The 13279-nt window shown below is 46.3% G+C and overlaps 1 protein-coding gene across 7 annotated transcripts in view; it reads right to left on the bottom strand.

The window, feature by feature from the left end:
- HIPK1 (homeodomain interacting protein kinase 1) overlaps positions 1 to 2986 on the bottom strand; it is an 89572-nt gene extending 86586 nt beyond the window's left edge. For 4 of the 7 annotated variants that reach the window (XM_029573996.1, XM_029573999.1, XM_029574001.1 and 1 more), the window contains exon 1: positions 2551 to 2985. The gene's annotated coding sequence lies outside the window, so the exon portion shown is untranslated. Of the gene's footprint in view, positions 1 to 2550 lie in introns of all 7 variants that reach the window. The other 3 variants (XM_029574000.1, XM_029574003.1, XM_029574004.1) reach the window with 1 other exon arrangement.
- Between the last annotated feature and the right edge of the window lie 10293 nt (positions 2987 to 13279).

The following is a 13279-nucleotide window of genomic DNA, read 5'->3' as shown; positions in this document are numbered from 1 at the left end:
TTTAGCCTTTTTTTACATTTGATTTATATTCTGATTTTGTGACTGCATTCATGTACCATAGCTATGTCCCTTCCCCCAAAGGGCTTACAATCTATATCTGTACCTGAGGCAATGGAAGGTGAAGTGACGTGCCCAAGGTCACAAGGAATGGCAGTGGGATTTGAACCCTGGCTCAGCCTGCTGCTCTAAGCACTAAAGGCCTACTTATTTTAAGGTGGCCCTTGCTCTGTAAACAATAGCAACCAACTGTGGCCCCAACTCCTGTGAGGTACCGCACTGAAAAGCGAAGTCCATCAGAAACCACCTGCCCCACTGTACACAAACACAGACTCTCTCAGCACTCTCCTCACCCCCCCCCCCCTCAAGGAACAACTCCACGACGCTACACTGAGGGACGGGGAACACAGATACAAAATTGACTAAAATGAGAATGGGGAATCCTAACCTTGGCAATGAGGGTGACCCCCAGAACTTGTGGAACTAAGGTGAGAACATCCCACGAGACCACCACTGAAGGCATAACCCTCTCTAGTGCAGATGGGTTTGTTGAAAAGTTAAAACAATAAGAGTATAAACATGTACTGCATCCAAACATATCATTTTAGGGCTCTGTCACAGGAAATCTATAACAATCCTAATAAACAGGTCACCCACTCCTAATACTCTGTACCAGCATGTCAAGCTGCCTGGTACTTCCTCATAGCCTCTTCCATTCTCAGATCTTGGGGGTAGACCAGCAGACTGCCCAGCTAACTGAAGGTCCTAATACTGGATTACATGTTCACCCTAGAGTACATCTCTTCTCTCCTACAGTAGCATTACATTTCTTGTCAATCCAAACAATAAAACTCATACAGAACCAGCTCGGCCAGTGTTTCATAATTTTACAGCTCCATCATAAGGATGCTTAATTTTAAATACTTCACCTTTATTAATAAATTATATTTTCATTTGAGGGATAGAGGTCACTTTTCAGTATCTTCTAATTCTTTTAACCACTCTCCTCCATGAATATCAAGGCCCTAACTCTGATACTCCCCAACAGCAATCTCCAGATATTCCTCTTCCAGTGCCTGACACCTCCCAGAAACAAGCAGAACAGATAGTGCTCCTCAGGTCTCCACCATTCAAAGCAGAAACTTCCATTGATCTCCCATGTGTCCCCTCTGATCTTTCCCCAGATCCCTCATCTGCTCCCTCAGCACTAACCCTCGCAGATCCCTCTCCAACTATTCCGCTAATCCTTCACCAGGGTGTAAAATCCCTCCACCTGTTCCTCTAATCCTCCCCAGCACAAACCCATCAGATCCTTCAGCCAACATTAACTCGTTCAGATCCCACCACTTGCTCCTCTAATCCTCCCTCGGCACTAACACCCTTAGAGCCCTTCACCTCTTCTTCCCAACACTAACCCCCTCAGATCCTTCCACCTGCTCCTCTAACCCTCCCCAATACTAACCCCTCCAACTGTTCTTCCCCCTGCCCTAACCCCCTCAGATCCCTCCACCTTTTCTTCCCCCAGCCCTTAAACCCCTCAGATCCCTCCACCTGGTCTTCCCCAGCCCCTAACCCCCTCAGATCCCTCCACCTGGTCTTCCCCCAGCCCTACCCCCCTCAGATCCCTCCACCTGGTCTTCCCCCAGCCCCTAACCCCCTCAGATCTCTCCACCTTTTCTTCCCCAGCCCCTAACCCCCTCAGATCCCTCCACCTTTTCTTCCCCCAGCCCTAACCCCCTCAGATCCCTCCACCTGTTCTTCCCCCAGCCCTAACCCCCTCAGATCCCTCCACCTGTTCTTCCCCCAGCCCTAACCCCCTCAGATCCCTCCACCTGTTCTTCCCCCAGCCCTAACCCCCTCAGATCCCTCCACCTGTTCTTCTCCCAGCCCTTAACCCCCTCAGATTCCTCCACCTGTTTTTCCCCCAGCCCTTAATCATCTCAGATCCCTCCACCTGTTCTTCCCCCAGCCCTAACCCCCTCAGATCCCTCCACCTGTTCTTCTCCCAGCCCTTAACCCCCTCAGATTCCTCCACCTGTTTTTCCCCCAGCCCTTAACCATCTCAGATCCCTCCACCTGTTCTTCTCCCAGCCCTTAACCCCCTCAGATTCCTCCACCTGTTTTTCCCCCAGCCCTTAACCCCCTCAGATCCCTCCACCTGTTTTTCCCCCAGCCCTAACCCCCTCAGATCCCTCCACCTGTTCTTCCCCCAGCCCTTAACCATCTCAGATCCCTCCACCTGTTCTTCCCCCAGCCCTTAACCATCTCAGATCCCTCCACCTGTTCTTCCCCCAGCCCTTAACCATCTCAGATCCCTCCACCGGTTCTTCCCCCAGCCCTAATCCCCTCAGATCCCTCCACCTGTTCTTCCCCCAGCTCTTAACCATCTCAGATCCCTCCACCTGTTCTTCCCCCAGCCCTAGCCCCCTCAGATCCCTCCACCTGTTCTTCCCCCAGCCCTAACCCCTTGAGATCCCTCCACCTGCTCCTTTACACCTCCCCTAGGATCCCCCTACTCTCCGATCTCCCGTACCCACTCGCCCCGGGACTCACCGCCGGTGTGTTTGGACTGTCAGCCGCTGACGGGAGCTGCGGAGCGGACGAGCGTTGCTGCGGAGTCCCGGAGCAGGTTCATGATCCCGGGGGATGTCGCTGCGTTGCAGGCCCCGCCGGCTCCCCTCTCGCTCCCTCTCCCCCTGAAGCGCCCCTCGGCCTCTCTCTAACTCCGAGCCCGGGGAGAAGCAGGCGCCGCCAGGCCCAGAACCATCGCGAGCTCCGCCGAAGGGGACCTCCCCCGGACAACGCACTCTCTCTCCCGCCCCCCTCAGGAAACTTCCGGAGCTCGATGAAAGGCCAGGGCGGCGGCGAGAGCAAGGAGGCGCTGCCCGCAACCCCGAGTCCCGTTCCGGCTCCACCGACGGCCGACCAGCGCCAGACTGAACCGATGGCGCCTCCGCGAGCGCGCTCCCGCAGCCGCGCCGCCGCCCACAGCTCCGGCACAGCCAATCGCTACGTCCTTAGCGTGCTGACGTAAACAGGCGCCCCCTCGTGGCCAATCATTGGGCCGGCTGCCGCGATGACGGAACGGGAAGGGGGAGATTAAAACCCTGGCAACCATCTTTGTGCGGGGCAATAAGGAGCTTTGTGGAGGTGATAGGGAAAGATTGTTGTGACCAAATTAAAAAATAGCCGCCCTGAGCGTCACTAGATGGTGCTGGAAGATAGAGGGCCTGCTCCACTAAGGTTTTTTCCCATTCTTTGTCTACTGGAGAAAAACTTAGTAAACAGGCCTAGAGGAAGTGGTGAAGCCTATTCGGGTCCATTTCTGCTAGGCAGGCGAATGCTGTCTTGGTTTTGGCCCTATGCACTCCCAGATTTGTAATTCTGATTTTCTTGGGGAGGCCAATAGGGAAAAGTCAAAACTACAAATCCATGCATGCAATGGGGCAAAATCAAAACTTGATTTAACCTGTTCGGTTAACCTGGGTTGGTAACACTAACTTTTAGACCTAATTTTCTTAAGGAAATCAGAGAAGTACAAGTCCATGCATGGAATGAAGTGTAAAAATAAAACTGAAATGGAGTAGCCAGATCAGCAGAAATAGAGTCAGGTGGTAACCTTAGGTGGACCAGCACCATTTTGGATATGGCACTAGCAGGGCAGGAGTGACTGGGGATTACCCCTGCCACCATTTTGAACCCCGTGGATGGAAAAAGATTGGGGGGAAGAAATGGGGATATGGCAGTGGCAGTGACAAGCCTGGGGGGGGGCTTTTTTTGTTTTACTTTGATGGTGGTAAGAGGGGTGCTCACATTTTTATTTTGTATTAAGGACTTGATATTGAAAGCAACATGCACATAAAACCTTTTCTGAGTGTAAGTGGTGCTTTGAGAATCGGGGTTATGCATGTAAAAGTACACACAAAACCCCACTGTTTTATCTGCACTCACAAAAGGCATTCTGGGGAGGGGGGGGGCAAAGCTAGGACAGGGAAAGCACTTAATACTTTTAATTTTCAAAATATACATGCACAACGTTCCACATGCATAGGAGCAGGTCTAACTTTCTGCATGCATATCTACAAGCATTCCAGAACAACCTTCACATTTTCAAAGCTAACTAACGTGCAGGTACTTTAGCCTTATGCGACCTATTCTACATTACCCTCTAAAATAAGCAAAACTAAACAAAACACAAATGAAATTAAAAATGTATATATATTCCAGTGTGCACCCCTAAGCTGCAACTCTCTTCTGGCTGGGGCCCACTGCAGGCAATGACAAGAGCCTCTTTCTACCAGCCCAGGCCCACCATGGGCAGTGCTCTTTTCCGGCTCACTGCAGTGGCTTACCCTGGGCTGGTGGCATGTGCCAGGCATCAATCTTTAGGTGCCTGGGCAACTTGATGCCCAAGACCCATCCGGCCTACCCAGTTTCAATCCTGCCACAATGCCATAAACCCCATCAATCTCTGGCTCTCCCTTCACTCCTTTGCAATGAGGGTGAACAAATGAATAGGAAAGAAAGCAAAAGATAAAGAGGCAGATGAGCTTCAAAGATAGTTCAAGACTCGCATTAACGGATGCTCATGGTAGCGAGGGCTTGCGAAACCAAAACAAAGGACCAGGCATCACTACAGTCTTTTGATTAAAATATATATATATTGATTTTGTATAAACAGGACTAGCATGTACACTGGCAAACAAGGAGACACTGCAAATGATGTACCTTTCAAACCAGGTCCATCAAAGCCCAGAAGGGGGTGTGCTCAGTTCTTGCATTTGATGTGATGTGGTGAGGGGCAATATACCATCCGAATCATAGGAAGAAAATGAGTTAAATTTGTAAAGGAGAGGAGAGCATTGAATGTAAGGCACGAAAATGGACCACCAGTGTTAAGAGACAACAGGATAACCTTTACAAAACTCCACCACACCTGGTCGCTTTCACCCCCAGATCCTTCACTCTTGGTGAAGCGGTATTCAGATGTAGCCTTCACTTTGCACTGAGGTTGCAGTAGCGATTGTAAATGTGACTGTACCTGATATTTTCACTTCAGATGTTCCTGTGACTCTTACATCAGCAGGTTGCACTTTTAAATGCAGAACTGGAGCAATATCTCTTCTCGGAGTATGCGAATGCTCTTTCTTACCCAATGTTATTTTGCATGCCACAATATTTGTGTGTGAATGGCAATCCAATGTCAAGAAGCAGTAGACACCTCTACATGTTCTTCCAGAGAGGAAGGAAATAGACTTAAGTAAGAAGTTAAGAACTCGAAATGCTTGAACTAACTTTTGTCAACAAGAATCTTACTTCTGTAAAGGCTGTTACAGGTTGAGCTTGCATAGTCAGGAACAAGTAATCTGAAGCACACATTTGAAACCAGACTTTATTTTGTTACAGCTTGAGACAGGAGTGAGTAGAATCTCCTCAAAGAAAAATCAGTAAGAACAGTAATGAACAACAAAAAACACAAAATACAGGTAAGAGGCAACAAGAGAAAATATTTGTCCTCTTTTACTTCATCCCCTAGAACAACTTATTGTTGCTGTTTGTCTCAACAAAGTTAACAAAATGAAAGATGCACGCGGAATCTGAACCTGAATCGTTTTTACCTCCAGCAAATCACCTGAATGAAAATTGCCAGTGCCAGGGAAGTGCTGATTTCTAGAATGGGAAAGGAAGGATTTTGATCAAGTTGAGAAGAAGACTGTCAGAAATGAACAGCATTTCTGTAGGCTATCCTCGAAAAATGAAAGCGATCTGCTAGAAGTGAAATGTGCTTCTGAAAGACAAAAGCAGCTTCTTATAACTGTGAGTACAAATAAGAACTGCTTGTAGAGAACTCATGAAGTCCCTTCCAATCATTTCTCAGCAGAAATCACAGGTTCCTACCTGGGTTATCTGTACTCCTTGGTCACTGGAGTCAAACTTAGTTTCTCAATGTATCTTGGCAAGGCACGAAAAGAATATCTGATGCATGCTGGAAGACTAAGCTCGTCAGAAACAAGGCTGGTGCTAGCTTTTTGGCTGCCCTGTGCCAGCAATTACTGTGTTGCCCCCTCCTTGTTCTGTATTTTTTTAATGCTTAATTTTTATTGTTTTCCCAAAAACCAACCCACAATAGAAACAGTTTCTCTCTCTCTCTCTCTCTGCCTCTGTCCCATTACCTCAGTCTCATTTTTGCTCAGGCTCACACTCTCTCTCTTGCACTCGGTCATTCTCAGTCTCTGTGCTGGGCCCCTCTTCCCAGGGCTAATGCATCCATTAGGCGAATTAGGCGGCTGCCTATGGCGCCGACCCTTAGGGGGCACCAAAGAGTAGCCATGTGGTGCCATGAGGGGAGCCTATCCCACTTGCAGCAAAGAGGAGCAGAGATCCGTCGGGCCGCAAGCAGCACACGTTGCTTGCAGCCCTGGGAAGCAGACAGTCAGTGGCGTGAACGAGGCAGGAGTCGGGGGCTGAGACTGGCGGGGCAGCGCAACCGGGGTGGGAGGGGGCGCAAGGCAGAAGTCTCCTAGGGCGCCTACATTTGCACCAGCCCTGCCTCTTCCTTGCTGAAAACCCCCCCAGCTCCCTCCAGCGATCCAAACTTTGAAAATTGATACCACAGCAAGTCAGACTCTATGCAGTGCAACAAAGGAAAAACAGAAAAACAGTCTTCATAAAATATCAAAAAAATAATATAAAACATATAAAACATCAACCATGATAGTAAAAAAGAATAAATATTTCAAATCAGCTGTCAAACAGAACTTCCAATACTTCAAACTCATATAAACATTTTTTAAACTTTCCTAATCAACAATAAAATATTTTAAAACAATAGATATGTCAATAATATCCAATAATTAAAACTAATAGTGATTTTAAAAATCCCTTGTTTCCTATACCTGGGAGCTATTGATTTCCAGTCATCTTGAGATTGTTGTGGATTAGTGGGGTGGGGAAGAACACAAATTTTCTCTTCTCTCTCATTCACACATTCTCTAACACACATACGTTCATTCTCTTACATGCTCACTCAAATACTTCCTCTCATTCACACATGCTCTCACACACACATATTCTCCCTCACTTACACACATTTTCTCTTTTATTCACACATGCTCTCTCACACACACACACACACACACGCTCTCTCTTACACACATGCTCACTCATCCACTTCCTCTCTCTCACGTGCTGTCTCACTCATACATGCTCTCACACACATATATTCTCTCTCACACATACACTTCCTCTCTTATTCACACATGCTCTTTCTCACACACACACACACGCTCTCTCTTACACACATGCTCACTCATCCACTTCCTCTCTCTCACGTGCTGTCTCACTCATACATGCTCTCACACCCATATATTCTCTCTCTCTCACACATACACTTCCTCTCTTATTCACACATGCTCTTTCTCACACACACAAACATGCTCATTCTCTCAATCATGTGGGGCCGCTCTCCATTCTTTGGCTGCTGGTGGGATGGGCTCTGCTGGCAGCTTGCTAGGGCCTCTCCCTCTTTGTTCTTCAACCCATAATTGTCAGCTTTATGAGTTAGTGGGTACTTGAGCTCCCCCAATATTGAGCAAACATTTTCCAGGAAGGAGTAGTCTTTGAATTTAGCATCCCGAATGATTTTGAAAAGTTGGCTTCTGTGCTTTGGCTGCCCGCAGGATGGGCTTCACTGGTTGCCTAGCAGGCATCTCTTTTTCCTGTCTTTAAACACAGTCAGGGTGAGCTTTGATGGCGGCCCTACTGGGTCTCTCCCTCTCTTCCATCTCCCCCCAGTAGTGCCAGGCATGGCTGGAAAGTTGACTTCAAATCTAGGGCAACTACATGGCTCCAAGTCAAAAGACAGGCTGAGCCAGTGTTGATTTACTCTATTTCATCTATGGAAGTAAAATCAAGACTAGAGCAGCCTGTCCCTTGTGACATGAAGTCAGACAGTCCTATTCATATCACATCTAATAGTCATCATTGGACTTGAAGAGGTTGTTTAGTGACTTAACAAAGAATTGTATTTTTATTAGGGAAGTGCATTCGCTGGGTCGTTCATTTCATTTGTTTCATGGGTACTCACGTACCTCGCAGATGTACGGTACGTGCATATTCTATTAATGAGCCATCCGTTCTTACGCGTGTACCCACACAATTCATTACATGAATGGCCCAGCGAATGCACATCCCTCATTTTTATTTTCAGAAATAATACACTTATGATATTCAATTTGTGGAGACAGTCAAAGGCTCAGAAATCATTTAAACAGTTAATCCCCTATAAAAGTGCAGTTTTTAAGCTACAGAGCTAACTGGTGTCACCCCAGAACCTTTACATTTAGAGTTTTGCTGGATAGGAATTTTATATGGGCCTTAACTCTAAAGGGACAAGAAGAAGATTATTTTTCTGATATGGTCTAGGATCTTCTATTACAATATTATGAAATAGCTGAAAAGAAACAGTCTTCGGCGCCGGATGATGGATTTGTTAGTCATCAACATAAGTGACTTTCTGAAGTCATCGGTTCCACCAGGAGATGTATGCATGCATTTACCATGTGCTATTGATCGACTAGCCAATCTAGGGGCTTCACTTATCTTGTACCCAGATTTCTGAAGTCATTTTGTACCAATCTTCTATACAATAAGGAATCCTTACTATAAAAGCTTAAAACACTTTCACTTCATTATGTGTGTCAGTAACAGAAATTATAAACACAAGGGTGAAAACCATTTGGTACTGGGTGAAATTTGATAAGACTTCTCTGACTATCGAGTATTGTGATAAATTGTTTTGCCTTTGTTGAACCTATCCCTACAGGCCATAATGTGATTTCATTCAGTCTCATTGATCTCTGGTTTCCACTCCCTTTGATCAGATTAGGCCAAAAAGATTGCTATTTTCTGAGCTTGGCCTCATCTCCAATGACTGTGTACATCAGGTGGAAACTACAATTAAACATTTGAGGCTTGGCTGATTTCAACAGTTAAGAAAGGAAGTGAAAGATGAGAAATTCAAGCCATCCTGGTCAATAGTTGGGCTCTCCATGGCCCTAATAAACAAACAGTGAATTTCAAAACACAGGCAGTAGGATTCTCACAGACTACCAGGTCCCATTAATTTTCTGTGCTTAAACACTACTACAAATTTGTAATTTTCTATATTTTTTATGATCTTCTGTTAGACTTTAAGAAGAACTTACATCTCACCCCAAAGCCAACCGATCCTCCCCCCTCTTCCTCAGTTCCATTTGCTCAACAAGTCTGTGATTTGGGTATCATTCTTGATGGTCACGTCACACTAAAGAAATTCATAAATAACATTCTAAAAGACGGCTTCTTTAAACTCCACACACTAAAAAAACTCAAACCCTTATTACATCCCCCCGATTTCCGTACAGTTCTCCAAACCACAATCTTCGCCAAAACCGACTACTGCAATTCCCTACTCCTCGGCCTACCTAACAATGCCATCCATCCCATTCAAATCTTACAAAACACCACAGCCCGGATCTTGACCAATTTACGTAGACATGACCATATTACACCTGTTCTAAAAGACCTACATTGGCTTCCAATAGCCTCCCGCATACAATATAAGGCTCTCTCTCTCATCCACAAAGCCCTATACAATCCCGAAATGAACTGGTTCAATGAATCCTTCCGTTTTCACCAGTCTAATAAGCCCACCAGACTAGCACATCTCGCAACCATGCCTATCCCCTCTCCTAAACTCTATAAACTCACTTCCACAAGAGCCCGTGCACTATCGATAGCCGGGCCGACCCTCTGGAACAAAATGCCTGTTGAACTACGGCAAGAAGAATGCCTCAAATCCTTCAAGCGGAAGCTCAAGACCTGGCTCTTTGCAAAAGCATACACTTAATTTTTCACTATACCTCACCACTGTCCCCACTCTCCCCATTCCTCCCCTGTTTCCCATTCTACCGCCCCTCTCTCCCCTCCCCTTTTCTCCACCACCTTCTTTTCTTTCTCTCTGCCCCTCCTCTTTCCTCGCTCTCCTCCCTTCTCTTCCCCATCTTATCTCCTAGCCTGATTAAAATTAACCTCATAGTTTTCTTTCTTTTGTACATATGTATATAATTGCAAACTTTGTTTATAATTTTATTGCAAAACTTCCCATGTTATTGTTCCCCCCTCTCGTTAATGCCTTGTTATCATGTTTTTACTGTTCAATGTAAAGCGCCATGCCGTGCGTTTGTTTTTGCGTTACAATGTGAACCGATATGATATCCTGGATGAATGTCGGTATATAAAAATTTTAAATAAATAAATAAATAAATAAATAAATAAATAAATATGCTTAGAATATACTATATATATTTAGAAAGATTGGACAGCACTATTTCAAGTATCAGGAGCCACCTCCACTAAATGTTGTGATTTAGATTTTGCATCGCCTTTCCTAAACTGCTCAAAGCGATGTGCAATTACTCAACACAATAAATACAAAAGCAGCATAAAATCCAGAACACAAAACAGCAGTGCTATAGAAGCAGAAGGGTTAGGTCCGCCGTGATAATTGGTGATTCGATTATTAGGAATGTAGATAGCTGGGTGGCTGGTGAACATGAGGACCTCCTGATAACTTATCTGTCTGCTGCAAAGGTGGCGGACCTCACGCGTCACCTAGATAGGATTATAGACAGTGCTGAGGAGGAGCCGTGGTACACGTGGACACCAATCACGTAGCAAAATGTGGGGGAGAGGTTCTGGAAGCCAAATTTAGGATTAGAAACCTGAAATCCAGAACCTCCAGGGTGGCATTCTCTGAAATGCTCCCTGTTCCACGCGCAGGTCCCCAGAGGCAGGCAGAGCTCCGGAGTCTCAATGCGTGGATGAGACGATGGTGCAGGGAAGAGGGATTCAGTTTTGTAAGGAACTGGGGAACCTTTTGGGGAAGGGGAAGACTCTTCCGAAAGGATGGGCTTCACCTTAACCAGAGTGGCACTAACTTTTAAAAAGGAGATAGAACATACATAAGAACATAAAATATGCCAAACTGGGTTAGACCAAGGGTCCATCAAGCCCAGTATCCTGGAGGTCCTCATGCTCACCAGCCACCCAGCTATCTACTTTCTAATAATCGAATCACCAACTATGACGGCCGACCTAACCCTTCTGCCTCTATAGCACTGCTGTTTTATTGATTGTGTTCTGGATTTTATGCTGCTTTTGTATTTATTGTATTGAGTAATTAATTGACCTCGCCTTGTGCAGTTTAGGAAAGGCGATGCAAAATCTAAATCACAACATTTAGATTTAATTCTTAGTGGAACGCAGGATTTGGTGAGAGAGGTAACGGTGGTGGGGCCACTTGGAAATAGTGATCATGATCAGATTTGTACTAATAACTGGAAGGGGAACAATAAGTAAATCTACAGCTCTAACACTAAATTTTCAAAAGGGAAACTTTGATAAAATGAGGAAAATAGAAAAAAAAAAGAAAGGTACAGCTGCAAAGGTTAAAAGTGTTCAATAGGTGTGGACATTGTTTAAAAATACCTTTTAGAAGCCCAGTCCAGATGCATTCCACGCATTAAGAAAGGTGGAAAGAAGACAAAACAATTAAGTGGAGTGGGGGAGTAGCCTAGTGGTTAGAGCCGTGGGCTACAAACCAGGAGACCAGTGTTTGAGTCCCACTGTTGCTCCTTGTGACCTTGGGCAAGTCACTTTACCCTCCATTGCCTCAGGTACAAACTTAGGGGCAGATTTTAAAAAAGTACACACGCATGTACGTAGCCACGCGTATCTTTTAAAATCCGGGGTCGGCATGCGCAAGACTGCGCAAAATTGGCAGCCTGTGCGCACCGAGCCGCGCAGCCTGCCTCCGTTCCCTCCGAGGCCGCTCTGAAATCGGAGCGGCCTCAGAGGGAACTTTCTTTCTGGCGCCCCCTACCTTCCCTTTCCTTCCCCTAACTAGCCCACCCCCCCCCCCCCCGGCCCTAACTAATTCCCCCCCCTACCTTTATTTCAAAAGTTACCCCTGCCTCGGGCAGGCGTAACTTGCACGTGCCGGGCTGGCTGCAGGCACGCCATGTTCCAGTCCGGGGGCTGGTCCAGAGGCCGCGTCCATGCCCCCGGACTGCCCCTGTGCTGGAACCATAGCATGGGATCTTCTTAGTGTTTGGATTCTTGCCAGGTCCTTGTGACTTGGATTGGCCACTGCTGGAAACAGGATAATGGGCTTGATGGACCCTTGGTCTGACCCAGTATGGCAATTCCTTATGTTCTTATCAACAGCAGAGCTTTCAGGTCCGGAGTTACTTTGTATCCTCACGGGCCTGCAAGCCAATTTTCAAAAGGGGAACGCACTGCAGATTTTCCTTTAGAAAATTCTGCAGTGGCCGGTACCATGGGGACTGACTTATTGATTGATTGATTGATTGGGTGTTGCAGGTAGGTATTTATTGTCCACCCTGGCGAGCAATATGCTTGAAGCAATGGAATGAAAATGACAGAAATCTGAAATGTTACACTGTCGCTGGCATTTCCTGCTGCTCCTTGGTTTCTGGGTCAGTGGCCTGGCCGAAAATCAGCACTGGATTTAGGACGTGATTCACCAAGGCCTTTCTCTCATTCGGTGGAGAATGCGTGAATAGGAGGACACCGGGCTGGCTGTAGACCAAGTCAACCTGTCTTTTTTGACAGTGGGCGGAAAGGAGGGGGTTTATGGTATCTCACACACCTTGCAAGATGTTGAAGGTGAATGAAAGGTCAAAGTTCCCAGGCCAGGGCTTTCCAGCGAAGCTGAAGTAACCAGTGTTCCAGGGGTCAGACATAGGGCATCTCCGAGCCAGGTCAATTTAATCTTTCAATGGTAATGCAAACCAGCACCACAGTTAGTTAGGGATGTAGCCCTCTAGTAGATGAAAATAGCATAATAACCGGAAGGGTTTACTCTGTTTATAAGCAGCATATACAGAGAGCACAGATATTATTGTCATGCTGTGTGTCACTGAATGGGGGTTTTCAAACTTATATAGATTTATAAAGTTAATGGATTGCATCTGAGGCTTTCCATGGGATGGTAAACATGCGCCTGTCGGAGGGAAACACAGAAAGCAGGCGGACTGTTTGGTTATGTGGCTGTTGGGTGAAAGCAACAGCAATAAACAGTTTCCTGTTTGGAGAGAAAGTGAGAAAACTTCCCAATAACGAACTTCACTGTAAATGCACAGTTTGAAGGGAAATCATTATAGCAGATCCCGAGCGGCAGCAATGTTCAGGGCGGTCCAGTCGGTCGGATCAGAACGAC

The sequence above is a fragment of the Rhinatrema bivittatum genome, chromosome 12 (genome assembly GCF_901001135.1).
Source record: "Rhinatrema bivittatum chromosome 12, aRhiBiv1.1, whole genome shotgun sequence".
NCBI classification, from domain to species: Eukaryota; Metazoa; Chordata; class Amphibia; order Gymnophiona; family Rhinatrematidae; genus Rhinatrema; species Rhinatrema bivittatum.
This window is presented reverse-complemented; position numbering and strand designations above follow the sequence as displayed.